This window comes from Myotis myotis, unplaced genomic scaffold (genome assembly GCF_014108235.1).
Source record: "Myotis myotis isolate mMyoMyo1 unplaced genomic scaffold, mMyoMyo1.p scaffold_m19_p_19, whole genome shotgun sequence".
NCBI classification, from domain to species: Eukaryota; Metazoa; Chordata; class Mammalia; order Chiroptera; family Vespertilionidae; genus Myotis; species Myotis myotis.
In genome coordinates, this window is record NW_023416323.1 from 34,042,764 (window position 1) to 34,068,345 (window position 25,582).

Genomic DNA, 25,582 nt, shown 5'->3' on the forward strand with positions numbered 1-25,582 from the left:
TCTTAAAATATATCCAGAACGCCAGAGGAGAGTGAAGGGATGCTTGAGGGAGTCTGGGAGAGTAAACTAGATTGGTAGACAGTAAATCGAATCTCTATCATCTTAAAATTATGTAAGACTTACATTTGTCATCATAAAATAAAAAGTGATTTAAATTACTTACTGTCAGAATTATTTAAGCCCATAACTGTTTTTCAATTAAAATTAACATAGAAATATATGCCATATTTTTAAAATTGTGGACATAGGTCAGAAAACTTTTGAGTACCACTAGCTCATAGAAGTGCTAGAGACCTGCTGATTTCACTTTGTCTCATGCACATATTTTGAAAACAACCCAAAATGCATGCTCTGGATACTCACTCACACAACCCTATTTTGATGAAATAATTACTTACCCCTGCTTATCCTCTTCTAGGATTCATATTATTATTCATTTCAATAATAGTGTTCCTCCAATTTGAAATTTTGGATTTAGAATTTTTCTCATATAAATTTGCACGGTAACTTTTATTTTCCTTGATGTCAAGCCATTATGTTGATTTGTGGTTATAGACTTTTTCAATCATTTGCCTTATGTTGGACATTTAATTTGTCTTTTGTTTTTCACACCCATGAGCAAAAACTGGGATTCAGACTTCATCAAACCAGTGCCAGGCTAAATGTAACTGAGATATTTATGAATCTGCTATGTATTGTAATACACAGAGCTCTCACAATGAAGCCCTAAGCAAGGGTTTCTGAATCATGGTAGTAAAGAAAAAATACAAGCTTTGGGAGTGTTTTCCCAATATTCATGATAATGAAAGACATGAAGGAGTTTGTTTGCCCTAGCCAAGCAGCAGCCAAACAGATTGTGTGGGTGGGCTAGTGCAATAACTATTAGATATACTGTAGTATTCCAACAAAATGAACTTCTACTTATAAGTACTACTCACATGCGCTTTGCAGTGGTTTGGTTAATGTGTGCTTTTTCTTGTACATGTGGAAATGATATATATTAACTGCACAAATATATCTGGGAACTGCCTTTCTACCCAGATATAGTTGCATATATTTTATCTCTTTATTGAATCACTTGAGTTTACAGCTCAGGAGACAAAGAAGGACTTTTTAAAAAATATATTTTTATTGATTTTTAGGGAGGAAGGGAGAGGGAGAGAGATAGAAACATCAATGATGAGAATCATTGACCTGCTGTCTCCTACACGCCCCCCACTGGGGATCAAGCCTGCAACCCCAGCATGTGCCCTGAGTGGGAATCAGTCTGTGACCTCTGGTTCACAGGTTGACGCTTAACCACAGAGCCCGGAAGGCCGGGCAGAAGTTTTGTTCTTTTGTTTTTTGGTTTTTTTTGTTTGTTTGTTTGTTTGTTTTCTTAAAGCTGTGTTGTGCTGAGTGTCAATTCTATATCAATGAGGTCTTATACACAGAAACTCATTATGGAGAAAATTATCATCATGTTGCAATTAGAACAATAATACCTCACCCAAGTTCACACCCTGAGTATTAGCAGAAAGAGAATTGGAAAACAGGTCCACGAACCAAACCTAGGCCTTGCCTAGTACATCTATAAACATGAGCATCTTGATGAAATCAAATTAAAAGAACACTCTACTTATATGAATATTTGAGCTATCTTTACTGAAGCTTTTAAAGTTTACTGGAATCCGTGAAGGACTAATTAGTGCAAAGTGTAAGTGCAGCCCTTTAAGAGAGTAAGCTTGATCCCATTACCATGTCAAGTGGGTTAGACTGGAAGTACTCCCCTGAGAGGCGAGCTCACTATCTCATTAGTTCTCTCCTACATGCATATGTTTACTGGTGGGGAGCTTGGAGGCAGATCGGGAAGAGGCGATGCATAATTAGGCTCATGTCTCCCAAATTGCTGTTTCTGGGAGGCCCTTCCTGATGAGCTCTGTCCCTCTCTGCTTCTGCGTTTGTCTTTTGTCATCTGAGCAGTCGGGCAAACTAAGCCCACTTTGATACTTTGCTCTAAGGATGGCCTGTGGAGTGAGATGTTTTCACTCCTTTCAAGAACCCTGCTTCTTCAAGAAATACGTAAATATTTACCCAGCTAGATGACAAGCTAAGATGGACTCTTGCCTCCCCTTCCTCACCTCCCATGGCAGTACCACGCTAGATATTAATCGGAAGCAAGAAGCTTAAATATTTCACAACCTTATGAAATGTTTAAGAAATGCAGGAGCCTGGCTGGCATGGCTTAGTGGTTGAGGTCTGAACTATGAACCCAGAGGTCATGGTTCAATTACAGTCAGGGCACATGCCAAGGTTGTGGGCTTGATCCCTGGCGTGGGGCATGTAAGAGGCAGCCAATCAATGATTCTTTCTCATCATAGGTGTTTCTTTTTTAAAATTATTGATTTTTATAGAGAGAGGAAGTGAGAGGAAAAGAGAGATAGAAACATCGATGAGAGAAAAACATCATCCATCAGCTGCCTCCTGCACGCCCCCTACTGGGGATCAAGCCCACAACCCAGGCATGTACCCTGACCAGAATCGAACAAGTTACGTCTTGGTTAATGGGTTGATGCTCAACCACTGAGCCACAGGGGCCAAGCACATCATTGATGTCTGTATCTCCCTCCCTCTTCCTCTGAAACCAATAAAAATATACTTTTAAAAAAGTGAAATACATTAAGGATACAAAGAACAATTTCCTCTCCGTGTGTGTATGAGTAGAGAGTTGCCCAGAGGACAAGTGTGCAAGGTGAGTCCCAATGTGACTGAACAAGGACACAGTAGTTGCAGGCATTACATTAGGATATCAGGTATTCATCCCAGAGCAGTTATGGAACCCGGCTGAGAGAAAGAGTTGTAACGGTATGTGAAGGTAAGCATTTTCCCTATCAGCTTTTCACGTCCCAGAATATGTATGAAATTGAGAAAATAGATGAGAAAGTGACTAGTGAAACATAACAATGCAGGGAAGTTTCCTTGGGGTAGCAATCCTTGGTCAGAGGGGAAAGCAAATGTGAATTGGTTGACCTTTGGGCTGAGCTCCAGCATCAAATTCAAAAGAAGGGACTTGTACACTTAATGCCAAGATAGAGTATAACTCCAAGGTAATATAAGCCGCTGGAGGAAATAGAGAGGTTTTTGAAGACTATAAAAATATAAAATATTTTCTAAGAGTTTATAGTACAATGCATACATAGAATTTATATAGACCCAATTATAAAATAAATCAATGAGAGATGAATCAAATATATGGAGAAATATGTCATGTTCATGGATGGTTCACCTTAATAAAAAGTTTTAGTTTATCCAAAGTAAACTATAAATGCTATTCCAGTAAAAAGTACTAGCACGGATTTTCAGACAGCTTGAAAACATTGATTCTAAATTTTATATATAAAAAAATACATTGGTAAATGGGTAAGACAAACTTAAAAAATAATAATTTGGAGGAATTTACAATGCTGGACAGTCTCCATTGATCGCTCAAGATTGATACCCAACCCTTTCCCCATATTTTTATGCCTTGGGATACTGAACTGTATGGAACAAACCAACCAGACTTCCTGGTTATCTGGCTGCTTCAACTTTATCCATGAGAAGCACTGATAGGCAGACCTACTTTTTCTCTACGAAGGCCAAAGCGCCTTATTCACAGTTCTTGCTAACAAATAGAGCTAAGTGAACCCTCCAAATGGCTGCATATTATGAGTATATTCCTGTATTGTATGGTTTATCTCATCTTGTTATGATGTTTCTGTCTTCTTTGCTACAATCCTCTCCTTAAGGGTACTCTTATATTTTATTAATCTGTATCTCAGAACATATTAACCAATTAATACAGTTTTTAAACCTGCAAGAATATAACCTGTTTACTCAACTGCAGCACAGAGTTTACATTCCGAATCATCGTATTTTCACAAAAAAAGGTTTATAGGTTTTAATCTAAATCAAGTTTATTACTTAAACATGAAGCCTGTAGTTGGGGAAAATGCTGTGTGGTGTTTTGTTTTTTTTAAAAAAATGTAATAATCAAACAGTGAAATGTAAGAAAGTTCTATTTCAAAAATAAATGAAAACATTACTATCTGTAGTTATTGTTTAATGGAGACACAATCCAATCTCAAGACAATTTTTGAAATCCCAAAGAAAATAATGCAATTGCTCTGAAAGCAATCAGCCATCTTTAATACTTTGATATTTAATAAAGGTAGCTTTATCTCTGCAAGCACAATTTGATAACCAATATTGTATTCAGATAAATAAAAAAGCACTCAGAACAATGCGCTAAGATTTAATTTGAATATAGAACTTTTTATATCTTCCCTACAACAAAAGAAAACTAGTACAAAATTTTTTTAAACATTGCTTTATTTTCCTCAAATCTCATTAATTGAGTACCCAGAGAACATAAAACACATATGGAGAAATGAAAATATGTATTTTGCAGTTCTTCTTAAATCAAAAATTATTGACACGTCATGGGGAATATATTTTGAAAAATGTGAAAAAGTTTTAAAAATTTAAAATACTTAAATATTACTTAACTAGTATTTCAGAAACAAAGTCTGAAATTTGAAAATTCAAAGCATAGAAGTGAATTGTGCCTTGATAGCATATAAGATATAAAATAGTAAAGTATTATGCATGTAAATGGAATAATGTCAAGAATTATGTTTCTGATTTATTCATTTTAAAAGTAAGCTATTTACTTCCCAGGCATATTCCATTTGCTGATTAAACTTCTTGGGAAGTTTTTTTAATATTAAGGATTACCTGCAGAGAGTATTTCAGATGGTGAAAGCAGACACATTTAATTTGGGGCCATCTGGAGAGTATAATAGAAGTAGAAACCAAATACAGTCCAAACACACTTTCATATTTAAACTAAATTTCTTAATAAAATAACACACATGGGCTCAACCTAAGGAAAATACTCAATATATAAAAAATTAAATCACATCATGTTTTATGTCTCATACGTTGATAAATTCAATGTAGGTCTTACTAGGAATAAACATATTTTGAGTTAAGACAAAACCAAAGAAATATGAGAGCCCTAGACTTAATTTTAATAGTGTCATATGAGTAGATATAGCAAAATACTGATGCTCTTTATAGAATATATCAGAAACAATGGAAGTGGATAATCCAGTGTGTGTGTGGGGGCGGGGGAGGGGGGAGGAAGTACATGTAAGTTAATTTCTTGTCCTTATTAACTATTCCTCTGTCCTTTTTTTGAACTTGCATGAGGTACCATATGTAGCTTTGAGCAATTAAAAACTGACCTCCAATATTCTTTCCTGTCATCCATGAAAATGTTCCATTAGACATGATAATTTTACCCTACAAAACATTTCCAACCTGATTCTTACTACTTTCCAAGCAGCCATGCTTAACTGTTATGTTCTTCTCTACTCTCCTGCATTTCTTGGCCACTTCATTACATTGACTTTGTTTCCTCCACACCTGGAATGCTCTGGGTTTAGACACTGATATGATCTCATGAACTTCATTGTAAAACTAGAGGCCCTGTGCATGAATTTGTGCATGGGGGCGGGGGAGGGGAAGGGGGTGTCAGGAGGGACTGTGGGAGGTTGGCTGCCAGTCCCAAAGAGGGAGCCCGCCCATGGCCCCCCTGGGAAAGGGGCCGCATCCACTGCCACCCACCCCTGGTTCCCAGACCCTGTCCCAACCTGGCCCAAAGGCCCCGGCGCGGTCAGGAGAGGAGGTGACGCCCACCATTGGCGCCCCACCACCATGTGGTTCCCTGCCTGCCCCCTCCTCCTTCCCTCGCTGCTGCACCGCCACCGCAGCGGGCGGGCGGGCCCCCAGGGAAGGGGGAAAGAGGAGCAAGACAAACCCTTTTGTCAAGGGCTGACTTTCAATAGATCACAGCTAGGGAGCTGCTCTGCTACATATGAAACCCCAACCCAAAAACAGGTCTCTATGAATGGTTTAGCACCAGGGGCCGATGGGGGCTGGCTGGCCGGCGGGAGAGGCCATGGGAGGTAGGCTGTGGGAGCACACTGACCATCAGAGGGCAGTTCCTGCATAGAGCATCTGTCCCCTGGTGGTCAGTGCACATCATAGCAACTGGTTGTTCCTCTGTTCAGTCATTTTGCATATTAGCCTTTTATTATATAGGATGGTCTTTGAAATATCACTTCCCCCTGAAACCTCTCACCTGCAAAAGAAAGTAATCATGGTCCCTAGACCTAAATGTAAAATAGAAATATAGAAGCCCTAGAAGATGATATAGGAGAAAATCTGGATTATTTTGGATATGGGAATAACATTTAGAGACAATACCAAAGGCACAATCCATGAAAGAAATGCTTGCTGAGATAGATTTCATTAATATTAAAAATGTCTGCTCTACAACAGACACTGACTGACAAGACACTGAAAAGACATGCTACAAACTGGAGAAAAAACATGCAAAATATATATCTGATAAAAGACTGTTATTTGAAATATGTGAAGAACTCTTAAATTTCAGCAGTAAGAAAATGAACAACTCGATTTGAACAGGGACAAAAGACATCTCACTAAAGAAAAGATACAGGTAACAAACAGGCATAAGGAAAGATGCTTCCGGTCATATGTAATTATGGAAATTCAAATAAAAAAACAGTGAGATGCCACTCTGCAACTATTAGAATGGCAATACCCAGAACACTGACAGCACCAAATGCTGGCGAGGATTTGGAGCAACTAGAATTCTCATTCATTGTGGATAGGACTGTAGTTCTGAAAATAGTTCTGAAACAAATGTATTTTAAGCGGAGCTTATGATTCTGAATTATTTTTATAAGTAAACTAGTGGCCCAGTGCATGAAATTCATGCACGGGTGGGGTCCCTTAGCCCCCACATAGTGGTATGGCTATTTGGAAGACAGTTTGGTGGTATATTTGATAGATATTATACTAATAATTTTGCAATTGTTTTTTTAAATTTATCTTTGAATTACAGTTGATATAATATTATATTAATTTCAGGTTTACAGCATACTCATTAGACATTTATAAGCCTAATCTAGTACCTATCTAACATCATGCATACTTATTACAATATCATTGCCTATAATCCTTATGCTATACTTTACATCCCCTTGACTATTTTTTTAAATATATTTTTATTGACTCCAGAGGGGAAGGGAGAGGGAGAGAGAAACATCAATTATGAGAGACAATCACCTAATTGGCTACCTCCCACACACTCCCTACTGGGGGTTGAGCCCACAACCCAGACATGTGCCCTTACTGAGAATCCAACCATAACCTCCTGGTTCATAGATCGAGGCTCAACCACTGAGCTACACCAGCTGGGCATCCCCTTGACTATTTTTATAACTGATAATTTGTACTTCTTAATCCCTTTCACCTTTTTTACTCATCCCTCCAACTCCCCCCCCCCCCCTCCAATCTGGAAACCTTCAATTTGTTCTCTGTATCTACAAATTTGTATCTTTTAAAAAGTTTGCATCCAGCCCTGACCGGTTTGGCTCAGTGGATAGAGCGTCGGCCTGCGGGCTGAAAGGTCCCAGGTTCGATTCAGGTCAAGGGCATGTACCTTGGTTGTGGGCACATCCCCAGTGGGGGGTGTGCAGGAGGCAGCTGATCGATGTTTCTCTCTCATCAATGTTTCTAACTCTCTATCTCTGTTCCTTCCTCTCTGTAAAAATACAATAAATATGTGTGTGTGTGTGTGTGTGTGTGTGTGTGTGTGTGTGTATAAAAGTTTGCATCTAAGTGAAATCATATGGCATTTATTTTTCTCTGACTAGTTTCACAACATGCCACCCATATTGTCACAGATGTTAAGATTCCATTATTTTTTATGGCTGAGTAGTGTTCCATTGTATAGGGTGTCCCCCCAAAATGTATACACACACTTTGAATTATTATAAAGGAAATGTTTATTAAAAGACATTTCATTTTCAAAGTTGAGATATCAGCTGTTACAATGGGAATACATTTTTTTAGGGGACACTAACACTTCTTTTTTTTTCATCTGTTGATGGACACTTATGTCGATTCCATATCTTGGCTACTGTAAATAATGCTGCAGAGAAGATAGGGGTCCATATAGCTCTTGAAATTAGTGTTTTGGATTTTTTAAAAATTAATACCCACACATAGAATTGCGGGGTCATATGGTTGTTCTATTTTTAATTTTTTTGTGGAACCTTCAAACTGCTTTCCATAATTGCTGCACCAATTTGCAATCCCACTAATAAGGCATGAGAGTTCCCTTTCTCCACATCCTTGCCAACACTTATTGTCTGTTGATTTATTGGTGATAGCCATTCTGACAGGTACGAAATGATATCTCATTTTGGTTTTACATTGCATTTCTCTGATGATTACTGATGTTGAGCATCTTTTCATATGTCTATTGACTACCTGTTTGTGCTCTTTAGAGAAATATCTGTTCAGGTCCTCTGCACATATTTTAAATTTGATTGTTTGTTTTACTAATGTCACGTTGTATTATCAACTTCCTACAAATTTTGGACATTAATCCCTTATCAGATATATCATTGGCAAAAACCTTCTTTCATTTAGTTGATTGTATTTTCATTTTGTTGATGGTTTCCTTTGCTGTGCAACAACTTTTTAGATTGATATAGTCCCATACGTTCATTTTGCTTTTGTTGTCTTTTCCCTAGAGACATATCCATTGCTCTATTTTCTTATAGTTTTATGGTTTCAGGTTGTACCATTTAAGTCTCTAATTTGCTTTGAGTTTATTTGTTGTATATGATGTAGGGAAGTGGTACAATTGTGTTTTCATTAAAAATATCTTATATGTATATTTTCAAGAGTAAATGTGCTCATCATCAGCTTTAACATAAAAAATTCCTTTGCAAATGCTATCTAAATTTGTGTCTTCCTGAACAACTCAAATTAAGCATGAATTAAAGTAGTGTTTGAAAAAAGCTCCTGAATAATCTTATACCAGGCTAATTAATAAACTAATAAATAAATTAAGAGCATGTGGGTCCTTTGGGCTTCCTCACACTAACTTAATTCATGCAGCATTTTCACTGTTGGAGAGCTTTTCAATAGGAACTGCACATTTATTTTAGAAGAAGCTTGAAGACCATAATGAAATAAGTATTGACTCACTTTCTCTCTGAATACTTGAAGCATAACAGATTGTCCTGTGAAGTAAAAGAAGTTATAATGATTATGAAATATAGACTACAATTTCTGACTCTAAATTGCTTAGAAACTTCATTTTTCATGCCATTGATCCACTGGTACATTATAAAGCTGAAAAAGTATGCTCAAAAAGGGTAAAAAAATTAATGCTAGCGCATCTACCTAACTGAACTGACAGTTTGTTTTGTGCTTCTAGAAATTTGGGTTATACAGTTTTTGAGAGCTCTAAGAGATTTGGTACCTAGACTCTTATCACCACTTTTCTCTGGTGATTAAACTTACATTGTGTGTAAAACTGAACTGACTTCCACTGGAAAAAGAAACTAGCATTAATTAAGCCATATTGAACTCTTTCTACCACTTGGGCACATTCTTGTGATAATTGATCAATTTTTTTAAAGAAGTGTAATTAGACAGTCAGTGTGGCTCAGTGGTTGAGCCGTTGACCTATGAACCCGGAGGTCTCAGTTCGATTCCCTGTCAACATGCTCAGGTTTCAGGCTCATTCCCCAGTGCAGGGCATGCAGGAGGCAGCCAATTGATGATTCTCCCTCATCATTGATGTTTCTATCTCTTTCCCTTTCTCTCTGAAATCAATAAAATATTATATATATATATACATATATATATATATATATATTTAAAAAGTATCAACTTAAGAACATAGTATATTAAAGTAAAAAGTCATTTTACATTTATAATATCTTTATTATTATTATTATATTGTCTGTACGTTCATTCTGTATAAGATCCGACATCTAAAGAGGTTTCCTAAAAAAATGCTACTAATAATAAATGATGAAATCAAATGCTCTGTCAATTTAGTAAATATTGTAGTCACTCAAAAAGCGAGCAATCACAACCATTACTTGCTGTCTCTGTGTATTTTCTGTTTCGCTGTTCAGTGTCTTTACGTAAAGAACATAGAATCTGTAAGCCTCCAGTGACCACTAAGCTACTGAGCTTTCAAATGTGACTATATGAGCCCAATGAGATTTGGAATAGGATAAACACCGTATTCTTTTTAAAGCACATTTTCACAGTGGAAAATATCGATTACAGTACATGGTTTTCAAGATGCATATAATATGCCATTTTAAAAGATGGAGGTCTTTAGAGCAGAGATAAGTGGAAGTTTCAAGAATATAGTGCGAGTACAGAGAAAATGCCAGCTGTTTCTAAAACTTTAAAAAAAAATGTTTTCATTGATTTCAGAGAGGAAGGGAGAGGGAGAGAGAAATAGAAATATCAATGATGAGAATCATTGGTAGGCTGCCTCCTGCACCTTCCCTCCTGGGGACTGAGCCCACAGCCCAGGCATGTGCCTAGCTGGAAATTGAATTATGACCTCCTGATTTATAGGCCGATGTTCAACCCCTGAGCCACACAAGCTGGACTAAAACTTCTTTTTTAAGAGACAAGGTAATCATGGATTTGTATATAAGAACGATTAGGCATCCAGTTGGGGTATATTTAGGCTGCAATTACCTACATGCCCTTCTTTTCCCAAAGGCTTTGAAAGAAAAGATGATGTCCAGCTAGGACCTTGGGAATAGTTTCCTAAGTTATCTTTTTCAGCTACCTTGAGGACCTAACCAGGGGTCCTCAAACTACAGCCCATAGGCCGCATGCAAATACAAATATTGTATTTGTTCCCATTTTATATTTTTTACTTCAAAATAAGGTATGTGCAGTGTGCATAGGAATTTGTTCATAGTTTTTTTTTTAAACTATAGTCCGGCCCTCCAACGGTCTGAGGGACAGTGAACTGGCCCCCTGTTTAAAAAGTTTGAGGACCCCTGAATAGGAACAACTAATAGCAACTTTTATCTAGGGACCTGGGATTCTGCCAGAGGAAAGAGACACGTGAACTTTCATCTCAAAAGAATATGAAGAACAGTTGTTAATATCAAAAGACTGGGCTAGCATAGTGAAAGAGAGGAATTGGCAGATGGGGGCAGGCTCCCCACTTCTTCCATCCAGTCCCCGCCATTAGCTTGCTTCCCATCACCACTACCACCACCAGGAAAACTCTTGCCTGTGATTGGGGAATGTAGGTGATCCAAAGGAAACTATTGTTTACAAAAATCGATGTGCCTGTCTTGTGTTCCCAAGTGGCTGGGAAGGTCCTTAAAGCATACTATTTGCCAGGTCCATTAGTAAGTATATCTAATATGAATTTATCTCATATGGGATTAGAATACTGTTACTGCCTCACTTTTCTAATGCGAGGTGAATAACAAACAGAATCCTAATTCCATATGGTTGGTGTTGATAATGAGGTTAATTCATTTGCCAACCATCCTAGAGTATGTAAGAGATGGGGTAGGTCTGTGTAGTTCTATAGCTCATGCTCCCGACCTCCTTCTATGCACTCTGTGTCTGGGTTCACTCTGCTCCCAGCATAGTAGTCTGTACACAACAGTGGCTCAACGGATCTCTGTTGCTCTGGTGGAAAACAAACAGTATATTTTTATGCATTCCCTAAAAATATATTCAGACATTGAATGAGGTGCTGTTCTAGGCACAATTTAGTTGTTAATAGCATAGGTATAGCCCCGTGTGAGTATGCACAGCAGTATATGAATAGCATTCTTCTAGAGGAGAGGAGATGATAAACATAGGCAGCAAGTGAGTTTCTCGTACTGTGGTCACCGTGGGAAGATGCCTCGCTCTGCCTGGAGAGTGGGCATGTTCCAGAGAAAAGGCAACGAGGACCTGGATCCTGGAGAATGAACAAGAGATGCTGAGGAGGGTGGCCGGGTGGCAGCATGCTAGGTAGAGGCAACCTCACAGAGAGAGGCAAACAGGTGTGTCAGAGACAGGAGAAATCAAGCAATCGCACTGATCATTTAACTTGTCTTTGAAAATCTTACCGGAGACAGATGTATGTTAGGATTCTGGAATTTCAAAAAAGGAGAAACCTGCTTTATAAATGCAGTAACCCCCTGGCTGTGGGGAAAGGAAACACTGGAGAGAAGCTGACAAGCCTCAGGAAGCTGCTGCCGGTCAGGGGACAGCGGCTGGGAATGTGCAGGAGGCCGGGCATTCTCCCTCTTTGTATGGGGTTGGCAACTGAAAACTGGGCTTTTTAAGGTAGGATCGTCTCAAAGGAGGGGGCACAGGGCCTCTGATGAGCCAACATGAAATGAGTCTTCATTTCGGGGGACCACATAGAAAGTTATTGGAGAGGTGAGCATTATATTTTAAAATAATTTCCCTGAAGTGCTCAATTATATGTTTCTTACTAACGACATCTGTTAGTGGGAAAATAAAGATCAAGTTGCCAGTCTCTCTAATGTATGCTTAAGTGATGAATAAACAGATTAAGGCATTTCATAAAATCATGTTGCATTTGGCGGTGACATTGTGTGCGTAGGATTAATCCAGTAGGGCAGAAACAAAGAAATTGTGCTTTTCAGTTTTTACTATTTTTACACCATTTTCTGTAGTTCTACAGGTGTTTGGAAGAAGGAGCCTTAGAATCAGAGGGATTGCATGCATGAACAATTCTTTAATACCTCCTGTTTTCTCAATTATAAAACAAGAATAACAAAAAATATCTCTCCCATGCTTTTGAGGGGATTAAATAAACTAGTACAGGGAGGCACGTATTCCATCCTCACATACAGTGGTGGTTTAACAAATGCCCGTTTTCTTCTTTCTATCTACTATTGACCTGTTTTCAAGGTAAGTAAAATATAACTCCCATCATAATGTAAATTATTCAGCCATGCCCAGTAGGCACTCAATATATATTTGATGTTTCGTGAAATCAATTGTACGGTTTTCTTTCTTTCCCCCACCCTGTTTTCAGAAGGGCTTAAATTTTCGGAAGGAAATCTTTACCTAATTGGCTTCTCCAACATTCTGGCTAAGATGAGAGGAAGTGCTGATGTTTTGATTATACGCGGATTAGTATGGGGAAAGGTGTCTGATGAAAACAAACCCAAATGCAGCAGGCATCCTATGAGTCCATGCAGGAGTCATCACTCTGTGAGAGGAATTCAAGGGTGGCATCTGAATGAAGAGGACGTGGGTATGCAAGGCCCCAGGGGAGAGGTAACTGCTCTGGCTGCTTTGAAAAGGAGGACACTCCCAAATGACAGGACTCAGTCTTTTAGCCAGACTCATTTTTATTTTACTCTAGAATGAGTAACAAATATATCATTATGGACCAGAATTCACAAAGCACAGAAGGTTACACAGGGAAAAATTCGCCTCCTAACTCTATACCAGCTAACCAGTTTCCCTGCCTAGAGGCGACCACTGCTATTGATTTCTTGAGAATCCTTCAGAGGAAATTAAACACCTACAAGCAAACATAATTCTTCTTTTTTTTCCCTGGTTTTGTTTTATTTTTTTTACAAATGGTAGTATGCTAGGCGCACACTCTGCACCTTTAATTCTTTATTGAAAAATTTAACTTGAAGATCAATGTATATTGATGCAGAAATGACTTCCGGATTTGTAACTGGGGAAGGGTGCAGACTCTAAAACCCGTGCCACTACCTGGGCACCTCTGGCTTCCTGTTTCAGGAGTGTGGCATCATCGAATCCTCACAGGTTCCTCTCACATTGCTAAGAACACGCATTCATTCATTGGATCATTTAGTCATTGGTTTAATCTACCCCAAGGAGAAGTAATAAGAAAGGCATGTAGCCTGCCCGGTTTGCTTCAGTGGTTGAGTGTCGACCTATGAACCAGGAGGTCACGGTTAGATTCCTAGTCATGGCACATGCCCAGGTTTCAGACTGGATCCCCAGAAGGGGGCTTGCAGGAGGCAGCCAATCAATGATTCCCTCTTATCATTGATGTTTCTACCTCTTTCCCTCCCCCTTCCTCTCTGAAATCAATAAAAAATAATTTTAAAAAGAAAAGAGTAGAAACCATATTAAGACTCCAACACTCTTTGGGGGGCCACCATGAAGAACACATCTATATGTAAACTGTCCAATTTATCTGGAAAAAAATTCCCTGATGTAAAGGATATCATGTATTCAGGTATTTGTGGAAGGAATTTTGCGGTTATAGTCCTCTGTTAAGCCATCGAGTTACTGGGGAACAAGAAATCTTTCCCTCCTAGACACAGGACAGTTCCAGATGCTGATGGATTCTGCTCTTCACAGGGTCATGGAGAGGCCAGGCCCTACCAGCTTGCATTCTTAGGGAAGAGGAAGTCCCAGGTGGACGCCTGGCCATGCAGTGCTGTTAGGAAGAGTTAGAGTTGTGGAGCCATCACAGCAAGCAAACCCTGGAAGGAGAGCTTCAGAGATTTTATTAAATGTTTAAGGAACCATCCTTCTAAGTGGAATGTTGAAAACGGGCATATTTCAAAACTATGTGCAGGTAAAAACAAACCCAATTGGTCACTGACATAGGGCATGTTGACCCTGATATTCAGTCTAGACAATATCCATTAAATTCCTACTGTGCACCTGTTTCGGTGCAAGGTTCTGGGAATATAGAACTCTCATACTGAGAATCAAATAAGGAATAGCATGAAAAAATCAGTCTCCATCGGAGTACAACAAGCAGCGTGTAGGGGTCTATGGGAGATTAAGGGGCTAATACTTTACTCCTCCTGAAAAGACAGGAGGGCAAAGGAGAAGTCCCTAAGGAAAATGGACGATGCCTTTAATAAAGAGTAGGGGTTTAAGTAAAAAAAATAAATAAGATGAATTCTGGAAAGAGAATGCAAAAGAACAAAACTTCTGAGACCGACAGAGCATTCGGTTTTTGGATAAGTCCAAGCAGTTCTTAATGAATGAGATTCAGGTTGAGCAATATTGGGGAAAATAGAGGAGATTAGAGTTATTGGGGTTGCCAGGGGCCTTGCACAAACCACGAAGAGTGGGAGGCCACCTTGATTGGAACACTATGGTATGAAAGCTACAGGAATTCTCCTTCAAATTGTTGATGTGCAAAAACATTAAAAGTGAGTTATTGACTTGAAACTACAGCAGCAACAACAATGATAGCACCAACAGCGAATCATGATAAGTGCTGGGAAGGAGGGACACCCCCTACCCCTACTCCAGGCAACCAATCATCTTTTGTCCTTCTGTCTAAGAGCATGGGGTATGTGTGATTGTGTGTGCATTCTAGATTTCACATTTAAGAGAGATTATATGGCACTTGTCATTCTCTGACTTATGTCACTTAGCATAATGCCCTGAAGGCCCATTCCATGTTGTCAGAAATAGCAAGAGTTCATTCTTTTTATGGCATAGTAATATTCCCTTGTGTACATGTCCCATTTTTTCTTAATCTATTTGTGTATTGGTGGAAACTAGTCTTTTGATAGGAGCCTTTAAACTATTTACATTTCAAGAAACTATTGACAGGATGCAAGCTCGGTGGGGGAAAAGTCAATGAAAAAACAATGGCTTCTGCCTGCACTTCTGTCTGGGGGAAAGCTGCTCCTCCAGCCCTCACTTGGAAGCCAGACAAAGCAGTTTCTCCCTGTACATCCCTGGTGCCTTTCTAGCTGCTGCCCCAAAGCTGGAGCTCAGAGCAAATGAGTCTGTCAGTGAGTAAATCCATGCACCAGCCCCTTAAAGGGAACCTGAGACTCCAGCAAGCAGCTCTCTCTGTCACTCAACCACAATCCCTGCCCGTTTTCACAGCCAGACATTATGGGGATTTCTCTTCCTGGCACTGGGACCTTGGGCTGAGGAGTGTCAGCCCGGATATCCTCCCACCCCCACTTTTAATTGCCACATGCGAGTGTGGGGCCTGCCCTTCAGCCTCTCCAGCCTTCCTACCAGTGTCAGTGTGGCTTCTTCTGCACATCCTTAACTATGCAGGACTTCTGCTCAGCTAGTCTTCAGGCTGTTCTCAGGGGGGTTGTTCTGTACTTTAGCTGTAATTTTGATGTAGTGCTGGGCGGGGGGGGGGGGGGGGGGGTGAGCACAGCATTTCTCTCCTCTGCCATCTTGATGAAAGTTCTTCCTTGCAATGTATTTGTGGAAAAATCACATCCTTTGTCCTTTAGTTTTGTTTTGAGATTTTCTGATTACATCCTATGGTATCGTTTCACATGTTCCCCTGTCCCTTGTTTGTCCTATAAACTAACCTTTTAAAAAGTGCACTGTCCAGACCCCTCCCTAAAAATATATATATTCTGTAAGAGTGGGACTTCCTTACTCAGTTCTTAATCCCTTTACCTTTTTATCCCATCTCTCCAGCCCCACTTGGTCTGGCAGTCATCAAGTAGTTCTCTGTATCTAGGAGTTTGTTTCTATTTTGTGTTCATTTGTTTATTTGATTCCGCATATAAGTGAATTACATGGTACTTGTCTTTCTTTGTCTGTGTTGTCAGTTAGCATAATATCCTCTAGGTTCATCCAGGTTGTGATAAGTGGTAAGATTTCATTCTTTTTTATGGCCCAATAGTATTCCATTGTATATATGTAGCACATTTTCTTTATCCATTCGTCCACTAATGGATACTTAAGTTGCTTCCATATCTTGGCTATCGTAAATAATGCCACAGTAAACATGGGAGTGCATATAACTTTTTGAATTATTTCTTTATTTTCTTCTGCTAAATACCCACATGTGAAATTGCTGGGTCTTATGGTAGTTTTATTTTTAAATGTTTGGCAAAATTCCAGACTGGCTGCCCCAGTTACAGTCCCACCAACAGTACACAAGGGTTCCAGCACTTATTTCCTGATTTTTTTAATAATACTCATTCCAACAGGTGTGAAGTGATATCTCATGGTGGTTTTGAGTCACAGTTCCCTAATGATTACTGGTGTTGGACTTCTATGCATGTACCTGTTGGCCATCTGCATGTCTTTGGAAAAATGTCTATTCAGATTTTCTGACAAGTTTTAATGACTTTGTTTGGAATATTTTGCTATTAAGTTATATTAGTTATTTACATATTTTAGATATGTGTCCCTTATCAGATAGGTGATTTGCAAATTTTTTCTCCAATTCAGTAGATTATCTTTTCATTTTTTAATTTAAATTCTTTATTGTTTAAAGTATTACATAAGTCTCCATTTCCCCTCATTTACCTCTCCCCAGCCACTCCCACCCCCCAGCACTTGCCCTGACCCCCATACTATCTGTGTCCATTGGTTATGCTCATATGCATGATCTTATATGCATATAAGATCTTTGGTTAATCTCTTACCCACACCACCCCCTCCCCTGCCTTCCCTCTTAGGTTGGACAGCCTGTTCGATGCTTCTATGACTCTGGCTCTATTTTTGTTCATCAGTTTATCTTGTTCGTTATATTCCACAAAGGAGTAAGATTATGTAATATTTATCTTTCTCCAACTGGCTTATTTTGCTTAGCATAATGCTCTCCAGGTCCATCCATGCTGTTGCAAATGGTAAGAGTGCCTTCTTTTTTTCCGCATCATAGTATTTCATTGTGTAGATGTACCATAGTTTTTAATCCACTCATCTGCTGATGGGCATTTAGGCTGTTTCCAGAACTTAGCTATTGTAAATTGAGCTGCTATGAACATAGAGGTGCATATATCCTCTCTGATTGATGTTTCTGTTTCTTGGGATAGATTCCTAGAAATGGGATCACTGGGTCAAATGGGAGTTCCATTTTTAATTTTTTAAAGAAACTCCATACTGTTCTCCACAGTGGCTGTACCAGTCTGCATTCCTACCAGCAGTGCACGAGGGTTCCTTTTTCTCCACATCCTCTCCAGCACTTGTCGTTTGTTGATTTGTTGATGATAGCCATTCTGACAGGTGTGAGATGGTACCTCATTGTCGTTTTGATTTGCATCAGTTGTCTTTTCATTTTGTTGATGGTTTTCTTTGCTGTGTAGAAGGTTTTTGGTTTGATATTGTTTCACTTGTTTAGTTTCGGTGGTGGTGTCAGATTCAAGAAAATTATTACCAGATATGACATTGGCAAATATGTTTTCCCACATATCTGATAAGGGCCTAATCTCCAAAATTTATAGGGAACTCATACAACTTAACAAAAGGAAGATAAACAATCCAATCAAAAAATGGGCAAAGGACCTAAATAGACACCTTTCAAAGGAGGACATTCAGAAAGCCAAGAGACATATGAAAACATGCTCAAAGTCACTAATCATCCGAGAGATGCAAATCAAAACAACAATGAGGTACCATCTCACACCTGTCAGACTGGCTATCATCAACAAATCAACAAACGACAAGTGCTGGAGAGGATGTGGAGAAAAAGGAACACTTGTGCACTGCTGGTGGGAATGCAGACTGGTGCAGCCACTATGGAAGACAGTATGGAGTTTCCTTAAAAAACTGAAAATGGAACTCCCATTTGACCCTGTGATCCCACTTCTAGGAATATATCCCAAGAAACCAGAAACACCAATCAGAAAGGATATATGCACCCCTATGTTCATAGCAGCACAATTCACCATAGCTAAGATCTGGAAACAGCCTAAGTGCCCATCAGTAGATGAATGGATTAGAAAACTGTGGTACATCTACACGATGGAATACTATGCTGCTCTAAAAAGGAAGGAACTCTTACCATTTGCAACGTCATGGATGGAACTGGAGAGCATTATGCTAAGTGAAATAAGCCAGTCAATGAAGGAAAAATACCACATGATCTCACTCATTCATGGATAATAGAGACCATTATAAACTTTTGAACAATAATAGATACAGAGGCAGAGCTGCCTCAAACAGATTGTCAAACTGCAGCAGGAAGGCCGGGGAGGGTTGCGGGGCAGAAGGTAGGGGGGTAAGAGATCAACTAAAGGACTTGTATGCATGCATATAAGCATAACCAGTGGACATAAGACATTGGGGGATAGGGGAGGCTAGGGGACTGTCTAGGGCGGGGGGATAAAATGGACACATATGTAATACCCTTTGTAATACTTTAAGCAATAAAAAAAAATTTAAAAAAAATAAATAAAATAAAATAAAGAAAATTATTACCAAGACCCACTTCAAAGAATTTACCCCAATGTTTTCCTCTAGGAACTTTATGATTTCAGGTTTTACATTCAACTATGTCACTCATTTTGAGTTAATTTTTGTGTATGGTGTATGATAGTTCATTTTCATTCTTTTGCATGTAGATATTCCAATTTTGTTCAACACCATTAATTAAAGACATAGCCCTTTCTCCATTGTGTTTTTTTGGCTCCTTTGTCATGAATTAATTGACCATATTCTGTTCTGTTTAATGTTAATACCACACTGCCTTAATTACTATCGCTTTGAAATATAGGCTGACATCAGGGAGTATAATAGGATTTGAAATCAGGGGGACACTGATGTCCTCCAGCCTTGTTCTTCCTTCTCAAGATTGCTTTGGCTACTTGTGGTCTTTTAGAGTTCCATGTTCATTTTCAGATTGCGCTATTTCTGTGAAAAAAAAAATGCCATTGGGATTTTGATAGGAATTGCATTGAACATGTGTGTATATTACTTTGGGTAGTATGGACATTTTACCAGTAATAATTTTTCCAGTCTATAAAGTGAAATCTTCCCAAAATAAAGTCTAATTTCCTGGATATGCTGCTTAATATTAATTTACTCCCAGGATTTTACACTGTTTTTGCCTCTCCTGGGATCACTTCTTTCAAATGTTTCTTCCTGTATTGAGGACAGGGGCTATGACTGATTTATTTTCTATATTCCCATCTCAAGGCATATTGGGCTGGTCCATGACTGCAGAATATATAAAAGTATAGATAGATAGGTAGATAGATAGATAGATAGATAGATAGATAGATAGATAGATATCTACATATTTAGATTTTGTTTTTAAGTGGGTATGAGAAAGGATAAGTGCACTTGAGGGAAAAAAGCTCATTATGAGAAAGAAAACAAAAAGAATATACAGTTGGATCCAAGCGAAAACATTGGAACAGACTGTGGACAAGAGGAATTGGGCATTTATATTTGCCTTTAATTATCAGGAAACAAATAAGTTCTGGTGTTAAAATTGCTCAGTACTCAGCAAACATTCATTTTATGACACTATGATATTCACTGCTTCAAAAGGGTGGCCTTTTCTCCCTCATAGGCTGCTGCCTCTTGTTGTTCAGATAAGTTCCAGTTACTTTTTTGCAAGGAGCTCAATAAACTTTCTAGATTATAAGTGTACACTGTGAGACAGAGCAAGCACGCGGTATTAGGGGAGGATGCGAAGATGAATCTTAGTTTCTTTTCTCAATAAGCTTTTGATGAAATGATAGAGTTTACAATAGGGATGATATTTTCTATTTCAGATTTGCTTTGTATATCATTTTATAAAGCAAGAAAAAGAATACTTCTGTTTTTTAAATGTCTATCTGGAGCTCCAGTGCATAAAAAGTTTTGGTTTTCTGTCAGTTTTAGGAACAAATCATTTAAAAAATACTGAAATAAAGGAGTTTGATGGACAGAGTGAGTAGGAACATTGGGGAAAATGGTATTATTTTCACAAAAGACTGATGATCACAGACTCAGAGGAAATTAATTGAGAAGGTCTACCTTAAATTTTTTTTTCCTAAAGAGATTCAAGCCTGAATAAGCCAGAAATTGCTTACAAAGCTCTTCAAAATAATACGTAGTCCTGGCACCCAGATTGTTCATGCTGTTCCAAGTGCTATCATAGTTCACTCTTCCCCATGGCTGGTATGCATGTTTCAGCTCATTTATTACCATTATAAATAATTCATTAGATACTATATGTAACTCACAGTCTTCTCTAAATATTGGAGGTTACAGGCATGCCCATGCGACATGGTTCCAGCTATTTGTGAATGTTGATATTTTAGTGCCAAGGATATGGTGTAGTTAATTATTAGAAGCATATTAATTAGCTGTTTTTCATTAGGCAGTACTGCAAGCAAGATTAGCAACAAAATGTTAACTGGTGGAAGATCTTTTTTATTGCATATCTCATAAAATAAAACCAAACAAAATTTGGTACACGTTCATAATCTCTGTGGCATTAATTAATTTTGTTTTTCACTAATGAACTCTAATATTAATAAATTAACTTATGCATAACGGATATTGGATCATGAAGAGATATTTATTGTGTTTAACTTTTTGCCTGGTCCCTGGAATTTGGAACTGGAGCAAACATTGGCTGTTACCTTGTCCAATCTGTGCATTTAGAATGACATAGCTGAAGCCCAGATTTGAGATGGAAAGTCACTTGCTCAAGGTTCTATACTAATATATAAAGAGCTAGGGTCCATCACGACCTAAACGTCCAGACAGACGACCGAACACCAGGTAGGGTCCCTGCTAGCATGGCAGAAGTCAGTCCTGGGTCCTGGCTGCCCGCAGCACGGTGGCGGGAAGGAGCTATGGGAATGGAGCCATGCTGCCATTGGACTGGCCTCTGGGTCCCTCCCCTGCCTGCAGGCTCCGGGGAACCAGAGCCATGCTGCGATCTTGGAATCTTGATTCCTCCCCCTCCTGCAGGCTCCGGGGAACCGGAACCATGCTGCAATTGGACTGGCCCCTTGGTCCCTCCCCACAGGCCCACAGGCCCGGGAACCAGAGCTATGCTGTGATGGGACTGGACCCTACCGAAGGGGTCCCAGATTGTGAGAGCGTGCAGGCTGGGCTGAGAGACCCCATCGAGTTCACGAATTTTTGTGCACCGGGCCTCTAGTTTGTAAATATTTGGGAAGGCAGATAAATAAAACAGAATAAAAACAAAGAAACACTTAGCTGTGGCCCTCTTTCCTAGGTTCACATAGAATTATGCTGCTGTAATGGTAGAGGGAATGTCCATTAGGAAGGAAACCCATAACTGCATGGATTGGAGTTCCCACTGGGGAACATGATTGCAATCCATGCTTAGGTCAGCAATGCCTTGCATTCACTCAGGCTTTCCTGGAACCTGAGACAGAGGCTTCTGTGAGAGTTCTCTGCTGGTTAATGTGGTAACCAGGAGAGAGAGAGCCTTTTCTCCATTTTATAATCCACAAAAAGGCAAGGAGTGGATAGTTGGTGTTAATGGGGTCAAAAACTGGCAGGAGATCAAGGTCCTTGTTTCCACTCCTGAAACTAATATTGAATTTATTTTGAGTTGGGCCTTTCATATGCCTTGTCTCATTTGCTCCTTAAAACTAATCTGCCAGGTATGTAAGAGCATTCCCACCATTCTCCTGAGAACAAAACTGACAGACAAAATGTTTATCAATGGACACACGACTGGCGACACGTGGAGCCAGGATGTGACATTAGTTCTCCTGACTCAAGGGCCATCGTGCCATTTGATAGGTTATTTGACCTGAGTTCCTGGTAGGATTATTTCTTAATATAGAGCTGAGAACATTTTCCTGGATTAAGGAGCCATTTTCTACCTCTCTTTCTCCCTCTATAGTTTTGAAAAGATTTTGAACCCTCTCCTACAAGTCCATTTACTCATTATTCCTCTCCCCCACCCCCAGCCAAGCTGAGTTATTCACTTTCCTACAAATTTGGGGCCTGAGGAAAAAAATGGGAGCAGAAAAGAAATCAACTTCTTTAAAATAGCTACTGTTTTATCCAGTGTAGATATTTATTTTCACCTAGCACACACAGTTGTATTTCAAAGAAGACACTAAAGCCTACACATTATAGATGAGGAAACAGATTTCATATGGTGACTTCACAGGTGACCCACAGCTGCCGAAAAGGCCAGAGAGGAGATATGAACAGGGTCCCCGGCTACACAGGCAATGCTGTTCCTCTGTGCCAGGTTGGATGCAGCATTAGAAACCAAGTCTTTCTCTCACCTGATCGTGAGCTGCAAGATGTTTTGAAGAGAGAGAGAGAGAGAGAGAGAGAGAGAGAGAGAGAGAGAGAGAGAGAGAGGAAGGGAAGGGAAGGGAAGGGAAGGGAAGGGAAGGGAAGGGAAGGGAAGGGAAGGGAAGGGAAGGGAAGGGAAGGGAAGGGAAGGGAAGGGAAGGAAGTAGAGAGAGGAAGGGACTTTAATGCTTTCAGAGGGGAATAATAATTCATAGAAATAAATGGAAGGAAACTAAAATATAATTTTCTGTCTTGAAGAAAAGGCCTTATAGGGTTCGGTTTCATTCTAGTTTCTAAGCTATTTTAGCTGCAGTATTTTAAAATGGGAATGGCAAATTTAAAATTACGGACTTCCAACACTGGTTTGATGGGGTGATATTACAGGACTGCCCATTTAAAACACATTTCTGTTGTTGAGGCATAAAAGCTGACTAGTGACTCAATCTGAAGGGTTTACATTTATAAAGACATAAAACATTTCATCAAAAGCATCCTACACAGAGGAGGGCTGGGCTGCCTCTGGGCCATGCACATCTTTGCCTGGCCCTCTCTGCCGGATCATTCACCAAGGTCACAGTGTGCTTGAATTCCCATTTGGACAGCTCTTTGACTGGCATACTTAAAAGTATCATATCATTATCACTAATGTCCTGTGATGTTTAAATAGCTAGAATCATAATGACAGCTAGTTTGAAACATGATACAGTTCCTATTTATTATAAAAACAGCCCCTTAGTTTGTAAAATCTGTTCAACTCTATATAGCACATTTTTATACCTTATCTCATTTACTATCTTAAGAATCCTGTGAAGTGGGCACCTTCAGTCCAGTGGCTCTCTACTGTGGGCAATTTTGCTTAAACTTTCCCCATCCCAGGTGACATTTGGCAATGCTAGGAGACATTATTGCTTATTGCAACTTTTTTACAATAAACAAGAGAGTTCTCACCCCACCCCCCAAATTCAAGTACGTAGTGTCAAAGTCCTTCTGTTTTAATCCATTTTTTAAAATGATTGAGCTGAGTACCAGAGAATCTAAATTAATTGGCCAAGGTTGCAAAGTGGGTCATCATGTGCTTTCTGTCTTGAGACAAGAAGCCAGAAATTTCCACTTACTTATGTGTAACGGCCATAGTCACGAGGGCACCATGTTTTATGGGTGCTTGAGGACTCAGTCACACTATAAACATTTTATATTAAAGGAGAATGCCCCTGTTGCAAAAGCAAGGAGGAACTAACTACCTAAGGGGTATTAGCGGGCAGGTCTCCGCGTTGAGCTATTCCAGGACCCAGGACAAGGGTTGCCAGGTGACAGTGAAGGCAGAGGTAGAAAGTCTACTCACCAAATGAAAACTGAGTTAGATGAGGGGAGAAGAGGAGAAAAAAGAGGTGTCTGTGGTGCTAGCAGAGAGGATTCCTGGGGACATTCATGAGGATGAAGAAAGAATAGCCTGGAGCAATTCTTTGATTCAAGTTCAAGTGCCCTGTGGGTGTTAAGTGATGCCTGCAGGTGCTGTTTGGGGTGTGCAAAGAGCAGCCTCACTGATTAGACTCACCAGTGAGTTTAAGGCTCACAATAGACGCTCCTGGAAATCTGGGAACTCTGACCCATTGCCAGAGATGCTAACTCATTAGCTGGGGGGGAGGGGGGGGACTGGGAGGGCTGGAAACTGTACCTTAGCACACCTTTCTTACAGATTCTGATTCTGAGGGTCAGAATAAATCAAACACCAAAGATTGTCAAACTTGAAACACACAGAAGGTATGCCTTGATGCCCCCCCTCTAGAGTCTGGCCCAGTGTTCTGAAACATGGGCAATTCACTATTTGGCTTTCTAACCTTAGTCATCTGAAACTCCTTTTACGGACATTGCAGAAGACACTCAGGTATATAGAAATTGTTTTATTATTTTTAGTTAGTTGGAAACAATGTCCCCCCTTTTCTGTCAGGAAGCAGGCACTTAAAGTGGAGAACGTCAGTTTGGAATGTTCTTAGTGCATATTTTTTTTTTTCTTTCGGTTTTCACATTTTATTGGCCACGGGGGAGGGGACCTCCTCCCTGTCAGTGGCGGGGGGCGGGGGGGAGTTCACAGTTTCTTCAGCCACTCCAGGCTTGGGCCCTGGGGGTCCTGGGGGTGGCTGGGCACGTCGGGCATGTTCCCATCATCTCGGACGGGCACTGGGTAGTTGTAGGGCGTGACCTTGTTGATCATGACGGCGTACTTGGTGAAGGGGCTGACGAAGGGCAGAAGCAAAGGCTCGCTCTCACGCACAGAGGCTCCCGATGACGCAGGACGCGACCAGCACCGGCTCCTTGGCCCAGGCATCCCTGATGAAGGTGGCGAGTCTCCCGGCCATCTTGGTCTCGGCGGCGGCCGTTCTTAGTGCATATTGTTTTATTCCCTCAAACATCTAAGAGTAGCTGGATAAATATTATGGGTGTGGGATGGGGGATGAAGATGTCCTAGGTCACAGTGGTCTGCAAACTCATTAGTCAACAGAGCCAAATATCAACAATACAATGATTGAAATTTCTTTTGAGAGCCAAATTTTTAAACTTAAACTATATAGGTAGGTACATTGTTATTAGCTTAATTAGGGTACTCCTAAGGCTTAGGAAGAGCCACACTCAAGGGGCCAAAGAGCTGCATGTGGTTCGCGAGCCGCAGTTTGTCGACCGTGGGCTAGGAGGATCAAGGTAA

The 25,582-nt window shown here is 39.8% G+C and overlaps 1 pseudogene; it reads right to left on the bottom strand.

Moving 5' to 3' along the window:
- Positions 1-24,899: 24,899 nt before the first annotated feature.
- Positions 24,900-25,250, bottom strand: LOC118674476 (annotated as a pseudogene).
- Between the last annotated feature and the right edge of the window lie 332 nt (positions 25,251-25,582).